The 15096-nt window shown below is 39.3% G+C and overlaps 1 pseudogene; it reads right to left on the bottom strand.

Moving 5' to 3' along the window:
- Window positions 1–1092: 1092 nt before the first annotated feature.
- LOC117933262 lies at window positions 1093–10500 on the bottom strand (annotated as a pseudogene).
- Window positions 10501–15096: the final 4596 nt, after the last annotated feature.

Below are 15096 nucleotides of genomic sequence, written 5' to 3'. Positions count from 1 at the left end.
AAACTACTCTCTCATCATGATTCGTCTATCATCATATAGAGCTCACCTCAGGTCAAACCATCTCGGACTCTACCTGGTTAGATAAAGGGAATGATGGAAGGAATGGGCAATGGTACTGTAGCAAGCTAAGGTGAACGAGGATGACTAGGTCATATAGTGGTGTCAGGGGATGGTGTCATGTCAAGTCTGAAATGGATAGGTCATCAAGTCCATAGAGTCAGGGTATGATATGGATATGGTACTGCTCTGATCAGAAAGTGAAATGAGTCACAATCTTAAACTCCCTAGGTCGATCTCCTGATCCTAGGTCAATAGGCTCAATATCCTCCATGATAGGTCAAGCCTAAGTGATCATGATGTATAAGTGAAAAGAATGTCTCATATCAAAAGCATAAACGCACATCAACACAAGATATGTAAAGCACACTCATGAGAAAAATGACACATACTCAGAATAAAAGATCATATCACCAAATGAAACAATGAGTACATCATGTACAAAACGAAAAAGGACTACAAACGACTAGACTCTCAACATGAATTATAAACAATGACTCTGAACCAATATAGACTCAACAAAACAAAAATAACTTTGATGGACTAAAAACTGGACTCAACAAAATGGAAATGACTCTGATGATGATCGTAATCAGAATGAAAAGTGCTCTAAGTTGAACTACTACCAAGTGATGTACCCATGTTGATTGATCTAAACCCTCAACCCAGGATGTCCCAAAATACCATGCGACCATCAATACCATCAACATCTAAATTAATCTACTGAAGACTAGAAGAATGAGGAATTGCATGTGTAGAATGCGTAGGCAGAGGATTGGTGGTCACACTTGGCCCAACCAAGTAGACCAACCCTGAATCAATCAAGTCCTGTATAGCATGATGGAGTGCCGAACAACGCTCAGTATCATGCTCCTGAATCTGATGATATAAGTAGTGCTCATGTGAGCGAAAATGAGGAGGAATAGGATATAGCAAGGGGAGTGGCATCAAAGGAACAATCAAACCAACATCTCTGAGCTTCTCAAAAGCTTTAGTCAAAGTCTTACCCAATGGAGTGAACTGTTTCGTGGGTCTCTATGCATATGGTCTAGGCGGTGGGTGAGCAGCAGCTCTTGGATATGACGGTCGTGGCTGTATGCTAGTCTGAGCAATGTAAGGCTGCTGAACATAAATCGACTGATACTGATATTGTGGATGAGAGAAATGAGCTCTGACTGCAGGAGGTCTGTAAGGTGAGTGATGCGTGGGCCTCTGATGTTGAAAACTAATAGTGCCAACCTCTCCGGATCTACTAGATGATCTAATTAGCTTCTTCCCCTTATTGCCAGGGGAAGGAGTAGTATCTGTCCATAATCCTTGAGCAATGGCCTCCTCAACATTAAAAGTTGCATGAACCAGACTCTTAAGATCCTAAAATGGAATGCCCACAAGGCGCCTAGTGACCCTCGGCTGTAGGTTTCGAAGAACCATATCAATCTGATCCTGCTTCTTAGGTCGGTCTATCATACCAGCCACCTTTGCCCTCCAACAACTGACAAAGGAATAAATAGACTAGTCTGGCCTCTGCCTGGTAGCCTCCAACTCTCGTCTAGATACATCAATGTCGGTGCTAAAAGCGAACTGAGTTAGGAACTCATAAGCCATACCCTCCCAGGTTCAAAGTCTCAAAGGCTCAACTGAAGCAAACCATCTCGGAGTTGCTCCACTAAGTGACATAGGGAAGAAGGTCATTAACCGTGCATCATTTATCCCTTGTGCTCTCATGAATGTGCTGTATAGTCTCAAATGGATCTTGAGACAACCAATCCCACTATAACACTCAATGTCTAGCATGCGAAACTTGGCAGGCAAGCTCGCCACCGGTATCATCCCTATCATCCCAAGTTAAACCTCCATCCTACAATCTGATCTATCTCATCCCGAACTCAAGTCTCTCAACCTTGGTCTCCTACTCGGCCAATCGAGCATCATCAGTAGTAGTAACAATGAGAGGTAGCATTGTGACAGTAGATGGTGGAATGGTATGATAATGATTTGCTAGATGGAATGGAGTTCCAAGTGAAACCCTAGGTGGAAGAGCTTATGCTGTCTGAGATACATGAGGAACTGTCTCATCAATGATCATGCCAACTGGATGAGGATCTTGGTGAGAACTCTCTATCTGATCCAAGTGTCTACTGACTCCTACCATGAACTCCTAAATAGAAGCAAGTGTAGAAGATAGCTCATCTAACATCTCAACTGAACTGTCTGAACTCTGATGTGAATCTGATATGATCAATCGACCTCCAACTCTTCTCCAAGAAGGTGACTTCAGACTAAACCAACTCCTAAACTGACTCCCTACAATGTAAACAAAATAGATGAAGGACACGAGATAAAACTATAAAAGACAACTGTACAACATGCAAACACAAGGTCCTGAGGTGGCAATCCGAAATCTGGATGTATTGATGAGAACTCTGGAGTCATAAAGGTGTCCACTGCAAGATGGCTACCAATGTGACTAGAGAATCCCTATCAATAATCCAAGATAAAAAAGGTGCAAAAACACATTATCACGAGATCAATACTCCATCTATAACCACATATCCTTGACTCAACTTTCAACTCGAGCTCCATAAGAGAAAAAAAATGATAAGGTGATCAAGGCGAATCTCTTGAAAAAGGTGTGAATGTGAAAAAGTGTCTTTCACCTTTCTACAATGAAAAGATGAGCATCAAGTCAAAAATCGAACCAATGATCAAACAAAGAATGAGGTACTAAGCCTGTGACAAGTGTACAGTGTAAAAAGATGATCAATGAACATATCCTAAAGCATCAAGTGAGTGACAACAAAGTGAAATGATGTGTCGAGCCAAGAAAGGAACACGAAAATCCTAAAGAGAAAACATGTTAAACTCATCAAGTGAAAAGAAAAAACTAAGGCGACAAGACGAAAGGTGATCCAACTGATACTCAAACTCATACCGATCTCTGAGCACTCTCAACTGGAGACTAAAAAGAGGAAGTGTCGAATTCGAACTATGACCACAGAGGCTCTGAAAGACCTCAGATGCACCCACATGTAGGGAGGAAGTCCTAATCGAATGATCTACGGCTCAACCTACGAGGTTAAGGTGGCTTTAAATGGATATGGATGGACTTTAAAAGGTCCCTAGCAGAAGCGATCATACCCTTCAACGGTACGCAACCCTCTGCACGCCTCCGAAGAGACGGGGCGCTTCCGTGCAAGGTGGTCATCACCTCCACACATGCACTACCTCGACATCCCAGGGGGTTTCCTATGGTGAAACCTCTCAAAACTCTCAACTCTCAATGGTCAACTAGAGTGCGTAGTGAGCAGTGTGGGTGCATCCGAAAACCCTATGAAGTTAAAACAAAAAAGGAAACACACTGGCCACACAAATATCCATGAAACCTAGCTTCGGGCTATACAGGTCTTCAATGATCGGACTCCAATCAACATCAATGTGTCAATTACCTCCAGAATACTCCTAAACATCGGTATATCCCGTCGCTAGACCCTACTCCTATCATCTGGCTCGATCAGAGAACAAGCACACATAAGGCCTCACACTTGCAAAAGTGAGAGTTGGGATGAAGGAAATGATCGAAACCAGAGGGTTTGAGATAAGGGGATAGATGTGTGGCCCACACAGACAAACGACATGCAATCATGCAAAAGGAGGCAGTCATGCAACATATAATCAAGCAGGGTATGAAATATATCACTCATATCCATATACGAACTATGACAATCAGATGAAAAGTGATACAGACATAATGCTCGAAGACGATCAAGAGAATATACAATACAGGGAATCAATATGGCAAGTCAAATGATATACAATGGTGAGTCCATACATGGGAAGGGATCATAACAAACATGTCAAAATCAGAGTCGCTATGCCAAGTAAAACAAGATGAGCAATCAATACAATCAGCATGTCAATATCTCAAACAAACATAGCAATGAAGCACAAAAGAAATAGCTATCTTGGAATCCTCAATCAAGACAAAACGATCATCATAATCAACACAAAACGATCATCATAATCAACATATCAAATGTCTCAAACAAATATATCAACGAAGCGCAAAAAGAATCGCTATATCAGAATCCTCAATCAAGATAATCAACCAACACAATCAACATGTCGATGTCCCAAATGAAAACAACAACCATGTATGCATCCAATGACATCAAGAACCCTTAATGTGCAATCAAGAGATAGGTACCCACTGATCGACCCATCAAATGTCACATTTGCTTAATCCTAAGTTCAAGCTTGACCTTCTAAACGATCCCTAGTGGAGTCGCCATTTTGTGTACCCCGCATTTCAGCTCATGCGCTTCTACTCGATGGTGAGCTCGATTTTTATTTTGAAAATAATTTTATTTTTAAGAAAAATGACTTGGAATCGCCATTTATTTTTGTTTTATTTTTAAAGGGTAAAAAAAATAAGAAATAAAACCCTAAGTGTTACTCCTCATTTTGGAAAAGGTGGTCCACGGAAAATCGAATTGAGGTTCAAGGGTCAGGTTACTTATTGGGAAGGTACGGTAAAGATCGTAGCACCCCTCTAAGTCCCTAAAAACGGGTCCCTACTAATTAAAGGAAGCAAACACGGTGATTGATAAGTAAATCAATGGATACCGAATGAAAATACACATGCGAGAATCAAAACACTCAATAAAAAAATGACCAGAGTGAGAGCGGGGGCATACCTTGGCATCAAACAAGTAATGCGCTATCATGAAAATGAGGTTAGTGAGCATCAAGTATGTCACATGTATCACTAAATAGGACAAGGAATCATCAGATATCACAATTCACTCAAGTTTATTTTTAAAGAAAACATTCACTGATGTTGGGTCCCCACCAAAACACATTTTATTTTGGATGAATCAATTCCAATAACTCCATTATTCAGAATTATGGGATTTAATCCTTGCTTAATTCAAAATGTTTTTAAAAATCATAGAAGTTATGCAAATTACATGCCAAAAAGAAAATGACAACAAAATTTTATTGAAATTTGGACTTTTGGGATCTAAAAAAAATTCTAAGGATAAAAGATGGGAAAATTGGGATTATTTAAGAAACTAAAATTCGGAAAAATATTTGAAGAAGAAGGTTTGGAAAATTATTTTTAAAAAAAACCAAAGATGGAGAAATGAGAGAAAATCACGTGGCCAAAAGGTGGCCATGCAAAACATACAAGATCGGGGACATAGTAGAGTGCTCATACCATCCACCTACCACATAGATCAAACGAACCAACCAACAGTGGGCCCAATGGAGGCCTTTCAATAAATTTATCATGAGAAAATCTTGGGCGACTCAGCATGAGAGCCATTTGTCTGAGCTTCACATTTCCCAAGAGGCTGTGATGGATCACATTTCCATGTGGCCTTTCCATACCCTGAACTCCCACTAGTACCACCGTAGCCACTTCCATAGTGAAACCCACTTGTCTTCTATCATAGTGATTTACAAATGTAATGTTGATTGAAGCGCTTCACTTCACTGAGGAGGCTCTGTCAACAGGACCATGTAACCAACAATTGAACCTAATCTCACAAGATCCCATTTTAAACCCTTTGATAATAATCATACCGCCGTGTCCTCCATGCATCTAAGCTGCTGCTTATCAGGGAGAGCACCAAAGATTCATATTGCTCTTCTGCTAAACTCAGATGGAATCATTTCCTTAAGCTTTTTCTTTTTTTTATTGTCCGGGGACCACATTTGAAGCATGGGAAACCAAAATCCTACAACATTCAACAAGAAGAATAACGCGCCCTGCTTGCTTGCGACATATTAGAAAACCTTGAATGCATAAAAGTTCAAAATAGTCAAAGAACTCATTTAGAACTCTCTCAGCACTAGAATCCATGACCTCGAGATGTTTCAGAGTTAATTTAAATGGTGTACTCTCAAAATTCGCACCACCAAGTGAGTCGGAGAGCATGAAACCAAAATCAATATGTATTATATGACCTTCTTTATTCCACGTGATATGCATGTCCCATTAGAGAACATCAAATCCCATTTCATTTAACCCTCTAAAGGATTCCCTCGAATGCACTAGCATTGAACGACAGTGTCCACAGTCACAAGATCAGCATCTGCAAAATATTCGACTCTAGCACGCCTTGGTTTTGTAGAGTCTCGAGGTTTGCCTCCATTTGTTTAGAAAACTTGGGGCAATCCAAATGTCGTGCTTGGTAGTGAGGAGAGTTGCGACTTTGTGATCAGTGGGTAAGACAACTTATCAATGAGAATGTGTCGGCATCCTGAAAGTAGCCCCATTGGTCGTTTCACAATATCGAAAACCACACCAGATTTTTGCTAAGAGTCAGGAAGCAAAGTCACTTGAGCAAATGCTTCACTAGTGTCCAGTTTAGTCTTCACACAAACGTCAATTATACGGTAGAGGACTTTCGCTCTAAGATCGCAAGCCATCATCTATCGGTCAGTCACCTAATTAGTTAGCGTCTTCACTTGCTCCAGATGACATTGTGGAAAGTAGAAAACTCGCTCCCCTACGCAAGGCACTGTCACAAGAGGCTTCAGCACAAACATGCCAGAGCTACTTGTAGAGGGCACCTTCAGGTTTATAGAGGAGTGAAAGGAGACCCTGCTTTGTATTCGGAGAAGTTTGCCGCCATTAACGCCTTCACCATTCTAAGTATTCGGGACTGTTGGTGTATGATGATGAGTTAAGGAGGACAAGTTTGAATAGGAGATAGTGAAAGAAACAGGTGAATGGGTATTTTAAAAAAATGGTGCTATGGGTATGGTAGCAGTGGGTGACAAATAGGGAGATGGGTATGGGAGAGTCTTTGCGGGAATTGCATGAAGGTGGTGAAAATGGAATGAATGTACATGCATGTGGTGTAAAAAGGTGAGGCATGGTAGGTATGATCATATGTAGTTGTGGATCCGCATTTTTCATGTGTGTCCCCACTCGATCGGTGAGACTCGCTTTTTATTTATGAAAACTTAACTTTTGGAAAAGTCGGAGTCGCCACTTATTTTAATTTATTTTTGAAAGGGAAAATAAAACAAGAAATAAAACCCTAAAAAATAATTTTTGGAAAAAACGTGTCTTTGAAAAACCCGAGTCTAAGTCCAGGGATCAGGTTACTTATTGGAAAGGTACCTCTAGGAGGTAGCATCCCTCTAAGCCCTAAAAGGGTCTCTACTGACTATGTTGAGGGAGATGTGGCGATTAATTGGTTAATTGAGGATTTCTAGATAGACTAAGGTGATTTCAAAAATAACATGCCAAGCAGGATTCAATTACAATAAAGGAGAGGTAGGGTGCGTACCTGGACCACTTCTTAAGCGCTATCATAAAACATCAATGGTTAGTTTAGATAATATATCACCCAACATGCATTTTATCAAAGATAATCAAACAAACATCAAATATATATCAAGGTAATAAAAAAGGATAGCAAGCATGGGCATAGTACGCAACGACAATCATATTCATAGGATTTAGAAAGTGGGTATTAGGGAACGTACCTGGATAGAATATATAACTCATAGCGTGCTTCCACAGGATAGGGAGAGGTTAGATAATATATAATATAGAGCAAAAATTCTAACATGCACATCTAATTAATATAACAAAAAAATGATCGAAGTACACTAAATTACCAGTCATCACACATGTCTTGTATAGAATTCTTAAAAAATATAAACACGATTTCAATAAGTAGCAAATGTGGTAGTAAAAAAAGAATTTTTTAAAAAATATATTTTTTTTTATGTAGGGGTTTCACCAATTCCCCAATTGATATTCACAAATATAACCTGGAATTATCCCATTTATGTGGGACCACAAGCTTGGATTCATGTCTGATTTAAAACCAAAACTTTCATTAAAAAACCGAGAAAGATGCAAACCGATCAAAAAAAATGGTTGCATATTATTTTAAGAAAATGAGATTTTTGATTCTAAGGACTCTAAATGAATTTTTAAAATAGGATTTTATAAAGAACATTTTGAAAAAGTATTTTATTTTAAAGGGAAAGACATTATTCACAAATAAACAATTCGAAAAGATCAAATATAGGCAACCCAAAATAAAACAAAATCACAAAGTAAAATTTTCTCAATAATCAACAAAACTAATAAAAGTGAGGGTAGAGGCCAATCTTCATGATTTTTCGATGGCCTCCATGAATTAAATATAAATGAACAAATGTCAAAGAAAATAACTAAACTGTCTTAGATCAAATAAAGTCAACCATATATCAATCAAGAACTAACAAAGATTAGTCAAGCGCATAAATTGAGGATATAATAAATAATTAAATTAGATTAGTAGAACACACAAACCTATGATTAAGGTAATGTTAAATATAGTACCATAAGAACTTACAATTCTAAAACACCCGAACTGATTAAGGATCAATCAGGAACTAGAGCTTAACACACTTAAAACATGGATATAAGAACAAGGGGTCAGATAAATTAAATAATTAAAATTCTAAAGACCCATAAACCAAATATAATCAATCAAAAAAAAAACTGAAATTAATAAACATAGTGATAATGATATAGAACCAAATGAATTAATCACCTAAAAACCTAAAGCATCACATGAATCAACTAAGATGAAAATAAAAAAAGAATAAAATAACATGATGATAATGACATAGAATCAAATAAATTAATCCATTAAAATTTTAAAGCATCACACGAATTAATTAGGACAAACCCATGAACTAAAATTAAATAAAAACAAGATGATGATGATATAAAACCAAATAAATTAATCGACTAAAACTTGAGAGACTCGAAAACTTAATAGAGTCAAAAATTAGCAAACAAAGCTCTAATTTTCAATCTAAAAAAAAATTAATAAACTAATGGATAAAAAAAGAAATCAAAAACTCAAGAACAAGGAAACTCACTTACCTTTGGAAGATGTAGCCTACTTGCTTTGGGGATCAGAGGCGTTCATGGTTCTCTTGAAGATACCATGAAGATCTTTATGGAAATTGAGGCATGGACCCCTTAAAATGCAACCTGCTGCCACTTTTCCTTCAAAAAATCTCACCGTCTAAAAGTGCAACTTGCTGCCATTTTTCTTTCAAAAAAATCTCACCCCCTCAAAGTGCAACTTGCTGCGACTTTTTTTTAAAAAAACAAATGTCACCGTAAGATGGCAATCTGCTGCCACTTTTCTTTAAAAAAATCTCACCCTAAAGTAGCAGCCTGCTGCCACTTTCCTTTCAAAAAAAATTCACCCTAAAGTGGCAGCCTACTGCCACTTTCCTTTCAAAAAAACTCACCCTAAAGTAGCAGTCTGCTGCCATTTTTCTTTCAAAAAAATTTCACCCTAAAGTGGCAGCCTTGGAGAATCCCCACTGTACGGTTGTGTTCCAAAAAAATTGAATGCTGCCACTTTTCTTTTCATCAAACTCATAGTGCGCCCCATGGAGATTAATAAAAATCTCTTTTCCTCATTTTGGATGGTCACGCCCTCTCTCCTATAGTGCATGTGGAGATCCAAGGATGCAGCCCATGAAGTGATGTAACGATTCCTATTGAGTCTGTTAATGTTTCCAAACCATAAAGTACCCAATTATGAATGTCCAGAAGATGCTGAGGACATGCATGTCTTCCGACAATGATGTCAATTCAGGACAGCGATAAATTTGAAGACGTTAGTAAAAGGAGGCTGTCCATTGAGTGTGATAATGTTATCAAATTTAGGGTAGCAATTTGAATCCCTGAATAGAGATAGCTTCCAAGGCTTCAAGTGGGGTGAGATGTTGAATCACTTGTGATAGAGACATTAAGCTACTAGCACATCACTGAATTTTCAATGACTTGAGATAAATGAGGTGTGGTAGCCACTGAGAGAATATTAATCTATGACAATTCCCACTTTCGAGTTGCTTTAGAGAAGTAAGGCGTCACAACTACATTACCATCTGGTATTTTGCTTTGACTTGGCAACACTTACATCTTTTTCAATAATGCATGAGGCTGTTTTCAAGTCCAAAAGTGCAAGTCGTTTTTGGATGGCGGCTGGTTCTTGTTTGCTGTTCCTTGAGATCAGTTTTATTGCCAATCAGAATGATGAGAATGTTCTTATCAGTGTGACCATGTGACTCTTCCAGCCATCGGGGTATGTGGTCAAAACTTTGGCGTTTAGTTATGTCGTAAACCAACATTGCGCCAACAACACCCCTGTAATACGCACTTGTAACGGCTTTGTGTCGTTCTTGGCCAGCAGTGTCCCAGATCTGAGCCTTGACACTCTTGCGTTGGATGACGAGGGTTCGAGTCTGGAACTCAACCCCGGTTGTAGCCTTGGAATCCAAACTGAACTCGTTCCTAGCGAACCGAGTTTACGACTTGCCCACTTCGGTGTCTTCGATCATAACCACTTTGAAAACGTAGTTGATCTTTCGGCTCCAATTGCCATAGCTTCCACCACTCGCCATCATCGCACCACTCTGTTCTCTCTCTCTCGAACACTCTGTCTGGATTCTAGATCAGTCACAGCTTTCCTTTTCCCATCCTCAATTCTGTCCGCTGGGAAACCGAATTGCCACCATCAAACAGTTGGTTCCTTACAGCCGCTGAAGCTTGTCAGCATCACCAAGAGACCAATCAATTGGTTTGTAGGAGAAATTAATCTGTTTCCATGTAATCTGATCCCAAACTCGAATCCCATACACGTGGCTTCCATCTTTACCGCTAGTAATAATCCTATAATCTGAATTAAAACCCAGAGCTTCGACAATTTCCTTTCTTTATGGCAGCCAGATTTGGATCAGATCTCGACTCTCCTTCGAGATTAAGCAATTTATCAATGTATCTTCAGGCCGCTGTGGACAAATCCATGCTTGGTGGTCATGCTTATTGATGATAGTCTAGAGATGTGGAAATCAAACAATTCTGATGAACCCTCCCCCATGCGTGATGAGGCCGATGATGTGTGATTCCAGATTCATCTCTGGAGATCCCTCTAATTAGAACGTTCAGAATCCCCCCAGAAACGAGAGCTCTCCTTGCGGTCTCCCTTTTCAGCAGCGTTCATCCCCCTTTTTTTAGAAAAAATCAAAATCCTCTTTTCCCATCCTTCTTTCAGTCGTGATCTGCTTTCCTTTTTTTAACACTTTAAATCTCCTTTCCATCCTCCCGTGATCTGCTTTCCTTTCTTTAAGGATATAAATCTCATTTCCATGTTTCATAGAATATCCCGACATATATCCAACCGTGTACATCAAGGATCTTCTCCAATGTGTGCATTCGAATCTCATGCCAAAATAAAGTAAGAATTAAAATTAGTAAAGGTCATGAAATTGAAAATTAAAACTAATTTAAAATTATGCAATTAAAAACATTATGTCTATCATAGGTACACAAAAATAATTAAGACATCAGTTTACATAATTAATCATCAATCTCATGCAATATTCTATAAAATAAATATATAAAAACAAATAACTAACCAAATAATAATAAATAAATAAATAAATAAAATAAATATATAAATAAATAAATAAATAAGAAATCGAGTACATGCAAGCATTAAACGTGCAAATCATGCAAATTATGTAAGTCATGTAGGAATTACCAAAAAGGTGACATAGGTGGGCCAGGATGCCTAAGTGGACCTAAAGCGAGTGTGTGTAGGCTAGAAGGTGCCTAAGTGGGTCTAAGTGGGTCAAGGTGAATCTAAGTAGGCCTAGGGTGGTGCTTAATGGGCCAAGTGTATCTAAAAACTATCCTAAAAATGAATGAAAAGCCTAAGTCTAAATTAGGGCTGCCAAGGGTCACAATAAGGGGTCAGATAATCCCTCAACCAAAGTCTCCGAGGTGGCTTAAAAAAAGGTAAGTAGTATGAGTAGCTATAGGCTACCAAGGAACTACTATAGAGCACTGAAAGTGATTCAGTGAACTTAAAGACATGTGCTAAAAGGACAAAATTGAGGGTCTATAGTAGTATTGTGGGTAGGAGGATATAGAAAGAGATGGGTATGAAAATGGATATGGAGAAAGAAGGGGTTTTAGTGGTGTGGTTAGATGGGTATATATGTATGAGGGTATGAGATACAGGTATGATGTGGCCATGCATGGCCATGCAAAGGTGGGAAGAAATGGAGTACATGGCGTGGTGTAGAAAGAGAAAATGTATTGAGAAAGAAAATGAGTAAGTTGGGTATTGGAGGGTGATGATATGCATGGGTATTATGGAGGATGTGGAGGGTCCTAAGATGGATAACGGGATAAAGTTGAAAGTGGTGGATATGAGGGTAGAAGGAGTAACTAGCCGAGGATACTATGGGCATGAAGAATGATAAAATGGATATGAAGATAAAGAGAAATGAGATTGGAGATGGCTATGTGTATGAGACTTCAAGAATGTGGAAAGTAATAGAGATGAAATGAAAGTGGTTCGGATGGATGGTGGGGATGAAAGGTGGGGTGTGCACGTGAAGGGTACGTGATGTGGAGGGGTAAATGGGTATGAAGATCGAAAATGGAGTGAGATAGAAGTGGCCATGAGCATGGGGCTCCATCCACGTTAATGAGAAGTGAATAACGGGTTTGATGGGTGTGCGTGAGGGGTATAGGATGTCGTTGATGGAACAAACAATGAGAGGTGGTGAGAGAAACGTTTAATGGGCATGGAAAAGTTTAGAGAGAGAAATGGGTCTATTGGTATGGTTAGATGGATACATGCATGAGGGGGTATGAGATAAGTGTGGAAATGGGTATAAGAAGGTGGGTCATGGGTATGATGGAATATGGGGGATGAAGGGTGTAGGACAGGTTAGACGTGGTGGATATGAAGGATAGGATGGTGGTGAGCATTGATTTGTAGAGGCTTGAACTCATTATAACTGGGATTCATGCACTTAGTTTCTTCCATGGTGGGCGTACCCATAATTTTAATGATTTCCACCAACTGATCAACACCATTTTCCACAAGAAACAGTAGCTGTCCAAGAAGATGCTCAGCCACAAGGCAGCCTACCGACCACATATCAAAGGCAATTGCATATTCTGTAGCCCTAAAGATCAGTTCTGGAGCTCTATGATACTTTGAGCGAATATATGATGTGTATGGTTCACTTGGCATCAACTTCTTTATACTCCCAAAATCACGTATCTGTAGGTGATGAGTGCAGGGATTGACCAATAAATTATGAAGCTTGATATCGCGATGACAGACCCCAATAGCACTTGATCCAAAGACCTATTCATCCTTGAAAATTACTAGACTCATGCTCCATCCTCTGGCAGGCACATGTTGCACCTAAACAGTGACACGGGTATTGACATATGGAACATCATTCCCGATGTCTTATTATTTTTTTGTATAGTTAACCACGGAGCTCAATAGCATGGTTTGCTCGGAGGATTGAATCAAGATCTGTAGCTTTAAACTCTTTCGCATACTAGGCAAATCAACATCCTTCAAAGAACCAATTCTGCAAGCCTAGTACATCACCCATAAGACCATAGGAGTATTAGTTGAATAGCCACCTCTGCCATACAGGTCACTAACAATAATGATATCCACAGTGTGAACCACTCTCTGTTCATATGTTCAAACACTGATCTACCAAGCTCTTAGTAACCTCTTCAGGATAAACAGGTTCAAGGAGTCCCAGTCCCTCACAGTCTCATCATCCCATAGTCTCACTCCCCATTACGACTTCATATCCAAGAAAGTCCAAACACCAAGAGTAGAGAGAAAAGTAGCAAAAATAGAGCAATGAAGGAAGAAAATAAGATGAAGCATTAAGAACTATACTTCACCTCTTAGTTAGTGGGCTTGTAGATGGGTGAATTAAAAGGTTTTTTTTTTTAAAAAAAAAAATGTCACAGAGGAGGTAAAATGGAATTAAATCAATTTTAGAGCACAAACAGGAGCAACAGAGGGACTGTCAGCTATGAAGAATAACACATAAATCATCCAAAGGTCAACAACAGGGCATCTCAATAATAGTGGATGAAGAGAAAAGGAAAAAGCAAACAAAAAAACACAGCGGAAAACTTACTTCCGAGAAAATATTGGAGGCCCCTTATGCTTTGTAATCTAAGACTACCTTGTTTGCTCCCCAAGCTCAATCCTCCTTCAAATATCTTCTCACACAATCCCTCAACTCAAACGTCTCCTATTCCTCCCTGTGTTTCTTCCCACTTGCTCCCCAAGAAAACCCCTTCTCAAAACTGAATACCCTCTCCTGTAGCAGCTCATTTTCTTCTCCAGTTACTCTATTCTCTATTACCTCAAACTTTTTTGCTCCAGCCCACGAATCCCCTCTTTCGGCCAAAAACCTCTCCCTAGAAAACCAGTCTGCTACCTTTCTTTTTCCTCTAGCCAATGAATCCTCTACAAAATATCTCCCCAAAAACCCACAGCAAAAGCACCCTCCTACCTCTGCCCGATATGCTCCTCCTTAATGAAAAAAAAAATGCTCCTCTGATTCCCCATTTAGTCCAACTCTGATTTGGTCCTCAACTCCATTTCCCTGATTCCACAGCAACCAACCAGGAATCGACACGTGGCCCTCCAAGATTGCTCCACCTGGCACAATAACCTGCAAGAAAGATGAGCCCCAAATGGGGGTCTACAGTAGGGTTCTTAATCTCGCATTGGTACCCGCAATGGGTTTGGCAAGCAAGGAGAAATGAGTTTAATAATGGAGGTAAGTAGAAATAGGTTTGGCAGTGGGGTGAGCGGGAGAGAAATGTAGTGATGTTAGGGTAGTGGATCCACTAAGCCATATATAATAGTGGCCACCTTTGTCTTGCCTGGAAATGGGATTTTATAGTTGCTTCTAATCGCTCCAGTAATCATAGTCCATGCCATTACCTGCAGCTCAATCAATCTCATAACCATAGGCCTGGCAAGAAAGTCCTTCCCATGTGGCTTAATTAATCCCACAACCATAGGTCTGGCGGGAAATTCCTTTCACTGCAACTTAATTATTCCCACAACTATAGAATTGACACCACATTTCATTAGTTGAGACTGAATTGTTATGCAACTATATATACTCTTTTGTTGTAGATTTTAC

This window comes from Vitis riparia, chromosome 16 (genome assembly GCF_004353265.1).
Source record: "Vitis riparia cultivar Riparia Gloire de Montpellier isolate 1030 chromosome 16, EGFV_Vit.rip_1.0, whole genome shotgun sequence".
Classification (NCBI taxonomy): domain Eukaryota; kingdom Viridiplantae; phylum Streptophyta; class Magnoliopsida; order Vitales; family Vitaceae; genus Vitis; species Vitis riparia.
This window is presented reverse-complemented; position numbering and strand designations above follow the sequence as displayed.